Source organism: Miscanthus floridulus, chromosome 18 (genome assembly GCF_019320115.1).
Source record: "Miscanthus floridulus cultivar M001 chromosome 18, ASM1932011v1, whole genome shotgun sequence".
NCBI lineage: Eukaryota > Viridiplantae > Streptophyta > Magnoliopsida > Poales > Poaceae > Miscanthus > Miscanthus floridulus.
The window spans coordinates 102,980,676-102,993,293 of NC_089597.1; the positions used below are offsets into that span (position 1 = coordinate 102,980,676).

Here is a 12,618-nt window from a genome sequence, read left to right on the forward strand (position 1 = left end):
GGCAGCTGCGTGGCGCCGGCGGCAAGCAGGGAGGTGGCGCTCGGCTTTGTTTTGATTTTTGAATTATTTACAGAATTGCCACTGCATTTATTTTGCAAATTACTCACAAATTTTCTAAAGAAGTTGAAAATCTCCAAAAATGAAAGTTGCTCAACTTTTCAAACTCTACCACTTTGCTTTAATGAACATTTTCAAATTCTGGCTCCATTTTGAAATTTGAATTTGGGGGTGCATTTGAGCATTTGAATCATTTCAAAATTACTCCAAATTTTATATGTAAACTTTAAAAACTTTGAATACCAAAGTTGATCCTTATCAAATAAGCTTCAACTTTGCTTTTTGTCACAACCCCAAATTCCAAATGGATTTTGAATTAGACAAAAGGGGCAAAATGGACTTTTATGATTTGAATTTGAATTCAAATTTAATTTGTTTACCTTTTTACTTAACTTTGATTTTTGACCAGTAACATGGCCCATTAGGGTTATTTGAGTCAATTAACACATGGTCTCACATGATCACATGAAATTTGACCCTTGTGGTCGTGATCTTTATTTAGAGTTTTGGATCATATTACATCACATAAAATAACAACTATGGAATATAGCTTATTTAGTGAATGCATTCAAAATTTCCTACTTTATGAATGCTTTGCAATGCATATGATGACATGCCAAGTTTTAGTGCTAGGTCAAAACACCAGAGGTGTTACAACTATTACCGCAAGGGACTTAACCCGCACATCAAGCTGAAGTTTGGCGGTATTGAGAGTAGCATGCTGCGTGCTCTGGTGGATCACCGCATCCAGATCGAGAAGGACCATGCTGAAGCTGGAGAGGAGTACAGGGAGAGGAAGTGTAAGCCTGAGGAGTCCTTCCATGGCCGTGATCGCAAGAGGTTCCACAGAGATGCACCATCCAGGGAACACTCTCACCACAACAGGGATGACAACCCTAGATCGAGTAGGGGTGGTAGAGGCTACACCACCAAATACTCCCGCCCTACTCAGGATCGTTACACCCGGGACCGTTATGCTCAGGACCGCAACACTCAGGACCGTTCCAACCGTCCCCGCTCAGCGAATGAACGCCCAGCACAGAACCGCTCTGCACTAGGCACTAGAAACTAGAAGGAACTCGCTCCAACCCCTACAGGCGGTGCGCCTTTCACCTGCTTCGCTTGTGGCCAACCAGGTCACAAAGCTGCTGAGTGCCCTCAGAACTTAGCCGCTCAGAAGTCTCAGTTCAAGGGATCTGCTACTCATGGACGTCTCAACCATCTGGACGCTAAGGAAGCACAGGCTGCCCCTGATGTTGTGTATGGTATGTTTTTAGTTAATGGCAATACTACATCAGTTCTATTTGATTCCAGAGCAACTTGTTCTTACATATCATCCAAGTTCGCACGAGAGCATGACCTGCTTGTAACCCCACATGGAAAGCCTATCATCACCAGTTCACCTTTAGGAGACCTAAAGTGCACCCACATCTGTAAGGGAGTGAGTCTTACCATTGAGGGTCTTATCTTTAAAGCCGACCTAACCCTGTTACCTTCCACGAGCCTAGATGTTATCTTAGGTATGGATTGGCTAACCATTCACCGAGGTATCATATCATGTTCACCTAAGTACGTCCAAGTGACCCACCCATCAGGCCAAGTTATTAAGTGTGAACCTTAGTCTGGAAAGTCCACTTCTATCCTATGTGCCCTTAAAGCCAGTTCAGAATCACAAAAAGAGGAGAAGACAGTTCATGATGTGCCTGTGGTCAGAGACTATCCCGATGTATTCCCTGAAGAATTACCAGGTATGCCACCAGACCGTGATGTAGAGTTCATCATTGATCTTTTGCCAGGAACAGGACCCATTGCCAAGAGACCTTATCGCATGTCAGTTGACGAAATAGCAGAGCTCAAGAAACAGCTTGATGAGCTCATCTCGAAGGGATATATCAGACCCAGTGCTTCACCCTGGGGATCCCCTATTCTATTTGTTAAGAAGAAGGATGGCTCAATGAGAATGTGTATTGATTACCGGAACTTGAACGCAGTCACCATCAAGAACAAGTACCCCCTGCCAAGGATTGATGATTTGCTTGATCAGCTTCAAGGTGCCAAGTATTTCTCCAAGATTGATCTCAGATCTGGCTATCATCAGATGAAGATTCGAGAGAGTGACATCTCGAAGACAGCTTTTGTGACTAGGTATGGGTAGTTTGAGTTCACTGTGGTGTCCTTTGGACTCACGAATGCTCCCGCATACTTCATGAACATGATGAATAAGGTTTTCATGGATGAACTAGATAAGTTCATGGTAGTATTCATTGATGACATCCTTGTCTATTCACCTACCGCTGAAGAACATGAGCATCATCTAAGAACTGTGCTTGAGAAACTAGCCCAACACCAGCTCTACGTAAAGTTCAACAAATGCGAGTTTTGGCTACAGGAAGTTGCCTTCCTAGGCCATGTACTATCAGCTGAAGGTGTTGTAGTTGACCCAGTTAAGATTGAAGCTATGAAAGAATGGGCTCAACCTCATAACGTGACTGAAGTCAGAAGTTTCTTGGGATTGGCTAGATATTACCGCCTGTTCATCGAGAACTTTTCCAAGATAGCCCATCCAATGACCAACCTTCTGAAGAAGACTAAGGAGTTTGAATGGATGCCCAAGTGCAAACAAAGCTTTCAAGAGTTGAAATTGAAGCTTACCACAACTCCTATGCTAGCATTGCCTGATATCAGTAAAGATTTCATGGTCTACTGTGATGCATCCCATCAAGGACTTGGCTGTGTATTGATGCAAGGTGGAAGAGTGATAGAGTATGCTTCTCGACAATTGAAAGAACACGAGAACCATTACCCTATCCATGATCTTGAGTTAGCAGCAGTTGTGCATGCTTTGAAGATCTAGAGGCACTACTTGATAGGCAACAAGTGTGATATCTACACCGATCACAAGAGCTTGAAGTACTTTTCACTCAAGAAGATCTGAATATGAGGCAACACCGATGGCTAGAATTGATCAAGGACTATGACCTGGAAATTCACTATCATCCAGGAAAAGCTAATGTAGTTGCAGATGCTCTCAGTCGCAAGAGTTACTGTCACACTTTGATCACAGAATCCGTACCATCTGATCTCAAGAAAGAGATTGATGATTTCCAACTTGAGATACTACCGCATGGCTTGTTGAATGAGCTCCACATATAGTATGATCTCACAGATCACATCCATCAAGTTCAGAAAAATTGTGAAGAAATTGGGTATCTCCGTGGTCTGATGAAACTGGGCTACAAGACCAACCACCATGAAGATGAACAAGGAACCATCTAGTTCAAGGACATAATCTGTGTACCTTCTAATCTAGCACTACGAGAGGAAATTCTGTCAGAAGCTCATGATTCTAAGTACTGTATTCACCTTGGAGGTTCAAAGATATATCAAGACTTGAAGAAACACTTTTGGTGGAAAGGCATGAAGACAGACATTGCGGGACATGTGGCACGATGTGACACCTATAATAGAGTCAAGGCTGAACATCAAAGGCCTGCAGGATTGTTAAAGCCTCTTGACGTTCCCGAGTGGAAATGGGAGAGCATATCCATGGATTTCATAGTTGGATTGCCCCGTTCACAGAAAGGCAATGATTCCATTTGGGTGATTGTTGATCGTTTGACCAAGGTTGCTCACTTTGTACCAGTTAAGACCAAGACCGATGCCGAAAAATTAGTAGATCTATATGTTGAGCATATTCTCAGACTGCATGGAGCTCCCTCTAGTATTGTATCTGATCGGGGTCCTCAGTTTATGTCCCGATTCTGGGAAGCCCTTCATAAGTCCATTGAAACTAAACTTGATTTCGGTACCGCTTATCACCCACAGACAGATGGATAGACTGAACGAGTGAATCAGATCTTAGAAGACATGCTTCGTGCAAGTGTACTAAATTATGGCTCTGATTAGGAGAAATGCCTACCCTATGCAGAGTTCTCTTACAACAACAGCTACCAAGCCAGTATCAAGTTGTCGCTGTTTGAAGCTCTGTATGGCAGACCTTGCAAGACACCGTTGATGTGGTCCCAACCGGGGGAAAGATCGTTCTTTGATTCCGCTAAGATTCAAGATGCGGAAGAAGGAGTTGCTCAAGTAAAGGAGAATTTGAGAATTGCTCAAAGTCGATACAAGAGCTATGCCGACAAAAGAAGAAGAGAACTTGAGTTCAATGTGGGAGATTTTGTATATCTCAAGGTATCCCCGCTATGTGGAACTGCCAAATTCCATGTGAAAGGAAAGCTTGCCCCTAGATTTGTTGGCCCATACAAGATTTGCAAGAGGATTGGAAAGCTCGCCTACAAACTTGAGCTACCCGAGGAATTGGCAGGAGTACATCCCATATTCCATGTCTCATAGCTATGCAAGTGTTTGAGAGTGCCCGATGAAGAAGTTCCAACACACTTGACATTCAAGACACTCTTGAGTATAAAGAACATCCTATCAGAATTCTGGGTAGAGATACCAAAGAGACCCGAAGCAAAACTATTCCAATGTGCAAGATCCAATGGAGCAATCACACTGAGAGAGGCAACATGGGAGAAAGAGTCTGACCTCTGGCTACAATATCCTTATCTCTTCAAAGAGTACGTTACGCTTTAATCTCGGGGACGAGATTTTGTTAAGAGCGTAGGACTATAACAACCCAAAAATCCACACACCAAAAATCCCAACTACAAAATTTTTTCTTCAAAACCCCATGTGATGATGAGTGACATTTGTAGGAGCTAACCCTAAGCGTTGCATTAGTCATAACCTAACTAAACCTACATGACTTGCACAAGTATTTCACCTCATCACCTTGAATTTGTTTTACCACATAGCATACATCAAGTTGCATTATATTCAACATGGTGATTTGGAATTTATTTGGGTTTATGTGTTGATCAATAAAAGCTAATAAATATTTGTTTATAAATAAATGTACTAACATGGGAATAATATCCCAACATATACTATGACCAATGATTATCACCATGGAACATTATACCAAAGGAGAAATATGCCACTTTGATTTATATACATGAAAGAAGTGAAACAAAATAGAAAAAGAATAAGAAAAAGAGGAAGGAAAGAATAGGGAGCAGCAGCAGCCCAGGCCTGCTCGGCCTTGCGAGCCAGCCCGCCTGCCCTCCCACTCATGCACGTGGCCCATGAAGCCGGCCCAGCAACACCCTACTGCCCGCGCGCGCACAAGCCGCTGATGAGCCGGACCCGGCCGTTAGCCGTCACGCACCGCACGCCGCCGCATCAGGACAAGCTGACAAACGGGCCCCCTCTGTCAGCCGCTCAGCTACAGCGTCGTCATCTTCCCCACGCTCCCTCCACCACGTGACCGAGAGCCAACCGCGGAGCAGGCACGGGCCTGGGGTCACGCACATCGCATGACCTTGTTTCCGCCTTGTGCCGCGCCTATGCTACCGCACGCAAGCCATCGGATGCGCCGCACGCATCACCACCGCCCGATCACTATCCGCCGTTGGAGCCCTTGGAACTCGGCTATAAAAGCCAATGTCTATGAGCCCTAACCCTCAGCCCATTTGTCACCGCCGCTGGTGGAACAACACCACACAGCATCAAGCCGAGAGAGAGGGAGGAGGGAGAAGCAAGGAGGAGAAGGAAGCCGCTGTGGGGAGGAGCTCGCCGGAGCCAGGAGCACCGCCCTGGTCAGCTACAACGATGTAGCTGCTCGGCACGGCACTGCATCACCTCATCACGGCCTCGCCTCACCACCGCATCGCCATCCTACCACCACGAACCCTACGGTGAGCCATCTTGCTGAGACCACCTCCCTAGCCAAATGGAACGTGCACCGCCACGATGGAAACCTTGCTGAAGCTTCGAGCTCTAGCCTAGCCAACTAGTTAGCTAGGGAGACCACCATGGCCACACTTGCCGAGACCCAGGACGCGCCGTGCACGCTGCCATCAGCCAAAAGGAAGACCCCAGCCATGATGATGTACATCGGAGCAGGAGCGCACATGCACGGACACGCTCACCATGGCCATGAGCACAACCATGGCGAGACCACTGCGTCTTCTATGTCACGGTAAAGGCGACGTTGACACCCTGACTGGCTCTGCCATGATGAGAGACACACCACACTCACCTTAGCCGAGGAAGAAGCCCACCGGAGCCCTGTGTTGCCGCACCGCACCTTGTCGGAGTGCCACCGCCTCCATTTTGCCCCCCACCACCATGGCCGGAGCCACTGGGAGCACCAAGTGCTCCTTCAACACGCCCACCATGGCCATAGAAGCACCGTGGAGCTCACACGCTCCTCCAACTGGGCTCTCGCTACCACTGCAGCCCTGTCCATGCACGCCGATGAACCCATGCCGCTGTTCACCGTGGCCAGAGCCCTAGGCAGCCCTAGCCGCCACCTTAACCCCACCGCTGCACTCGCTAAGGCTTGGCGACGCTTTTGCCTACCCTAATCGGACGCTAGAGCCGTTGTGGGGGCTCGCCGGTGACCTCACCACCGGCGGCAGCCCTGTCGGGGAAGAGCAGGGGATTTTCAGCTCATCGACCACATCCCGAGCAGCTTCGCTGAGCAGCTCCGACCACAACCACGTCGACCACATCCCGAGCAGCTCTGCCGAGCACCGACCACGACCACGTCGACCACATCCCGAGCAGCTTCACCGAGCAGCTTCGACCACAACCACGTTGACCACATCCCGAGCAGCTCCGCCGAGCACCGACCATGACCACGTCGACCACATCCCGAGCAGCTTCGCCGAGCAGCTCTGACTACGACCACGTCATGCACGTGAACCAAACCCTGGGAAGGAGTAAGTGGACCAAGTCCTTCATAGATCGGCTCTGCGGTCTATGGACCAACGCAGGCAGGTTCACCATGAACCACGCCTCACCTGCGCCCGTGGACCATGGCCCATTAGTGGCCCAGTAAGACGATGTGGCCGCATCAGTGCGCGCCACGTGGCGGACCAAGGCCCAGCCCGTATCTAGGCCCAACCAGCCCAGTCAAGGCCGGCCTGTATTGACCATTGACTGGTCAACGTTGACCGTTGACCGGGGCCACCTGTCATTGGCTGTGATTTGTTGACCGTTGACTCACACGTTGACTTGACGTTGACTTAGGCCGGACCCACATGTCAGTGACCCAAGAGCCGCTGGACCCACTTGTCAGTGGGTGATGTCACGCTGACATCATGATGACATCATGCGGGTCCCACCTGTCAGTACCAGAACCGAGATGATGATGTCATACTAATGTCAGCATGCCACGTGGACCAACAGGAGCGTGACACGCGTCAGCACGATATTAATTCAGCCTTTTCCCATTTTCTGAAATGATTGAAACTTCGGAAATTCATAACTAATTCATACGAACTCAGAAAAATACAAGACCAGGACCAAAATTCATCTAAAATCAAGCTCTACGCAATGAACCCATGTCTGAGTGCATTTGGCTCTTTTGAATCTTCATTGCTTTTTGTGATATTCTATAGACGTCGCTAACGCGACTATAATGCGATCGTTTGCAGACTTGGAGGAGAACCAGACGGAGGAGGACCGAGAGTACCATGAGGAGTACGGAGACGACTACACCGAAGGTGCCACATCCCACCCAACCTCATAGCACCTATTACGCATGGCTCATATAGAACTGCTATTGCTTTACTTTATTGTTATATACACACTATGATAGGACTTGCATGATAGTATGCTTTCTTGATGGCCTTTACCTTGACGCAACCTTACCCCTGCTCACCCTACTGTTAGGCTAAGTCACACGCTTGCTGCTATATTTCACTGCTTATTACTTCTACTACGCTTATACTACATTGATGCGTGGTGGAAACTGGTGTTATTTGGACTATGGGGAGAGTGCTGCGTGTGTGACTTGGGTGCGTGGAGGGTGAGGATTGTGTCGACCAAGTTGGAATATATGACGAGCCTGGGGCAAGTCTTGCCGTGTGGTGCTACCTGGGCACCCCTAGAAATAGATACCTGTGGTGGGTAAATGGTAAATAAGGTGGCCCTGGGTGTGAACCTGTGATGGGAGGAGCCCGGGGAGGAGGTGCTATGGTGGCATGGTAAATGGAAATCCTGATGAAGACATTCTGGCTTGGTCAATCCCTAAGGACTTACTAGTACTCAGACTCACCGGGAATCCTTTACATCCCACTCGCCCTATAAGGTGTGGGACGGTCGGACTACTTGGTAGAGCGATGTCACTACTGCTAGGCGAACGTGTGCAAGGAGGTACGGGGCGTGCGGTTTTCCCCCACACCCTTCCAAGACTTTAGGAGGCCTTGTGGACCCGGCTCTTGACATCCGGAGGGCCCCGGCTCTGTCTACGACTCACAGTATCAGCCATCCCAGACTAGACTTGGGATGTTCTAGGGCTGAGAGGTAGGGTGTCATTGTTCTAGGCTAGCAAGCGACCGAAATTCTGCCTAGGAGATTCTAGACTCCAAGGATGGCTAATCTTGTGGGTATGTAAAACCTCTGTAGAGTGTATGGTTGATCGATCGATATATTTGCCGACTTGTCGGCTATGGACCTTTCCTGGGTTTTGCTTAAACTAGATAGTGAGATGAGTCCTTCTCTTCTTTCCTCGGGAGAGAGTGTCGGTCGTAGGCAGGGGCTACGGGCCTTGAGACAGTGCCGAGAGGGAGTTGGCCTGTCGACTGAGCGATGGTACGGTGGTGATGTGGTGATGGTGAGGAGATGGAGGTATGTCGATCCCTGGATCGAAACCTGGCTCTGGACGGGAATGGGGTGGAATGTGTGTGGGAATGGTGTTAAAACTTGACCAACTATTATTATATACCTGTTATGCTAATACATAGGAAACCCCAGTCTTATAGGTTCCTTTTGATTATATCCAACTTGCATCCAATTTCCACAAAGCATTGCTCATAGGGTGGGAGTGGCCAGTACAAATCGTACTGATAAATTTTGGCACACAGGTTCTGATGAGGAGTATAGCTCTGAGGAGTTTGACGGTTGAGGGGTTCGTTCCTATGCTCGAGTTTAGCGATCTTATCTTCAAGCTGTTCTGAATGAATGCTACTTTTGATTCCGCCAATGCGGCGATGTAATAATTTATGTAATTCCGCACTAATTGTACTCTGATATTATCGTTGTATGGATGTGGTATTCGACTAGAATTTGGGTATTATGATCTACAACGGTCATAATATACTTCGACTCTATGGATTTCCCTTCACGGAAATCAGGTCGCTTTAGTGGACACCTAAGCTACAACATTGATGTGTTATGTGGTTCCACAATGTCAACTGTGTCCCTTCACAGTAAATAAGTTGCTCGGTTCAAAGTTCCCAGCTTCATGTTTCCTGCAAATTTCGAGCAGTGAGGGCAACACAAGAGTTTTTGCTTATAGAGTCAGAATACGGGTTGTTTTGCCTGCGTTATTTTCGGAATCTTCTGATATAGCACTGGTGTGATGGTTGTTTCTGATTAAGCAAAGCATACCCCCTGTGCCCGTGTTTCACAAACACCGCATATCCATACCCTGATTCACTTTATATAACAAGCGGTGTTGTTGAACCCATATAACTTGTTACTTCAAGCAAGCCTCCAGTGGCCAGTAATTGAAGCTTTAGTGAAAGTCTAACTTTGCTGCAGCTAGCTATTGAACACTCACAGATTTACTCATATCCAACATGTTGTTCTGTGGTTGTCTGTAATCTCAGTTATGCTAAGATGCATGTATCAATTCATTATGCAGGTAGGTCATCCATACTGTGGGCCCCAAATATGCTGTCAAGTATCACACAGCTGCAGAGAATGCACTTAGTCACTGCTATCGGTCCTGCTTGGAACTGCTCATTGAGAATGGTCTTGAAAGGTACATGCAGGATCATATTGCTTAAATCTAATTGCTAATTTTAGTTTAACAAATGATGTTTGAGTTGTCCTGTTTCACATAGTGAACTTTATAGATTTATGGATATTATTAGTAATTTTTTTCGTTGCTTATTTTATTAGCATCGCAATGGGTTGTATATACACAGAAGCTAAAAACTACCCTCGTGAACCAGCTTCTCATGTGGCAATAAGTAAGTTCTTCTTATCTTTGTTTACTTTCTCTTTACTTGTGCTATAGAATATTTCTTATCATCCTATGCATGAATGAAAATATTTTATTTGTAAATATTGATGTTAGGTGTGGTACTAACCTTAAGAAAAAGTAACTCTCAACACCCCTCTCACTTCTCGCAACCATGTACAGGACAAATCAGTGATTGGCAAAAAATAGAAATTATGGATGAATTGTTCTTTCTGCAGTCATGCTTTTACTCCATGAATATTATAGGTAAATAGTTGTTTCATTCTTTGTGAATTTATTTATACTCTGTAGGAACTGTTAGACGTTTTCTGGAGAAGCAAAAAGGCAAAATAACTGGTGTTGTTTTTTGTACTACATCATCTGACACAGAGATATACAAACGGTACTTAAACTGAACCCTGGAATCTGTATTACCTTCTATTTGTTCATCAGCCGATTATAAGCAATTAAACAATGCAGATCTTGTTGATCTTCCTCTTTCTGATTCTGGATCGGCATTGAAAAGGTGAAATTTAAAAGCTTGACATACTTTTCTGCTTTCAATATTGGATGGTACAAATTCAAATATGTTTTTTTATTTTGGTGATAGCTGGATTTATATAACTTGAAGACTTAATGATCTTCCATGTGCCTGATGCTGATCTATATCTTACTACCTCCGTTCTACAATAGTTTTCCACAGCACACCATGTACATTGACCAAGGAAGTACTATTTCCACGAAAATAAATCAAAGTGAAATACCATCTATACCCCTAATGAATAGCATATATAACAAATTCTTTTCTTTCCAAACATTTTATTATGGTGGAGGGTGGAAACATAACAATAACTACACCCTAAAAACATTGTGGAACGTATCCCTTGGCCATGGACAAATATTGTACCCCCTTCATTCCAAATTATAAGATATTTTGGCTTTTCTAGATACATAGCTTTTGCTATGCACATAGGTACACACTATGTCTAGATACATAGTAAAAGCAATGCATCTATAATAGCCAAAACGCCTTATAATTTGGAAGGGATGGAGTATAATAGTGGGAGAATTTATTATATCCTTTTTTCTCATAGTAATTAGCTTGAATTGTATTTTTATGTTCCTATTTTGTGCAGGTCAATACATTTAAGTCGTTATCATCATTCTTGTTTTCTGAAAGCAATATCCTTATTATACTTACTAAGATGACTGTTCCTTTTCTAGTGTTCCATTCCCCATCTAAGTAATTTGTTACAGGTTCTTTGTCTCATTGTTGTTTACTCTACATGGTTGCTTGTATTGACTACATGTTGTCATAGATCTTGATCTTCAAATAGTTTTTCTTCAACTCACTTTTGTCTGGTTATTCTACAGGGGTTCTTTCAAGTTAGATTCGTATCTGGATCCTTCATTTATGTCAATAATTAAAGACCCAGATCTGCGGCGCAAGGAGCAGTGGGAAAAATCCGCTCAAGCTCATTGCTTCTGTTTGTGATATATATGTAGATGATGGAGCACTTGGATTACTTATGAACTTATTTGTGATATATTGTGAGACATGTGATGTTTGTGATATATATATGACGTTTGTGATATATATGTGGTGTTGGTGATATATATGTGTTGTTGATGATATATATGTGATGTTGGTGATGTTTGTTATATATATCTTCTGTTTGTTTGGATGGGATGTAAAAAACAAATAAAAAGGATGTTTTCAATCACTTTGCCGAGTGCAATGGCCATGACACTCGGCAAAGCAACTGCCTGGAAACATGCTTTGCCGAGTGCAAAGGCCATTGCACTCGGCAAACATCACAGATTTGCCGAGTACCACGGGCCAGGCACTCGGCAAAGGTCGCCTGTTTGCCGAGTGTCTTGACAGGACACTCGGCAAATAGGCTACCTTTGCCGAGTGTCTGAGCCAACGACGCTCAGCAAAGCGATGACCTTTGCCGAGTGCTTGACCTTGACACTCGGCAAACCCGCCATCACAGCGACTTTTCTTTGTCGAGTGTCAGATTAGCACTTGGCAAAGGCTTTGCCGAGTGCCCGATAAAGTGCGCTCGGCAAAGAGGTCTTTGCCGATAAACTATTTACCGAGCGCCCTTTGCCGAGTGTAACACTCGGCAAAGGCTTTGCCAAGTGTATATCGGCCTTTGCCGAGTGCCTGAGGCACTTGGCAAAGAAGCTGAATCCGGTAGTGACTGCCGGTTTCCTGTTAACATTTTATTGTTTTATAATTTATTTTAATTTATATCTTTTCGTGGAATCGGGTTTCGCTTTATATATGCTACATAGACGACAGGTCCATCAATATTAAACATTATAAATGTTACGGTTACGGTTCAAATGTTCTTATCAAGATCTCGATCCCTCAAAATAAAAAAGAAATTATTCGATAAGATGAAGCATGCTTCTCGGATTTCTTACAATAATCTAGCAAGCCGCTCTAGGCCATACTGGTCTTTGAACTTCACAGATTGTGCAATGGAAAATACTCCATCTTTTTCCAATACCTC

At 45.1% G+C, this 12,618-nt stretch overlaps 1 long non-coding RNA gene across 1 annotated transcript; it reads left to right on the forward strand.

Annotated features, from left to right (window-relative positions):
* The first annotated feature begins 9,781 nt into the window (after positions 1–9,781).
* Positions 9,782–10,478, forward strand: LOC136520121 (uncharacterized). Its single transcript, XR_010775152.1, has 3 exons — positions 9,782–9,895; positions 10,036–10,106; positions 10,409–10,478. It is a non-coding gene; the product is annotated as an uncharacterized lncRNA (long non-coding RNA).
* Positions 10,479–12,618: the final 2,140 nt, after the last annotated feature.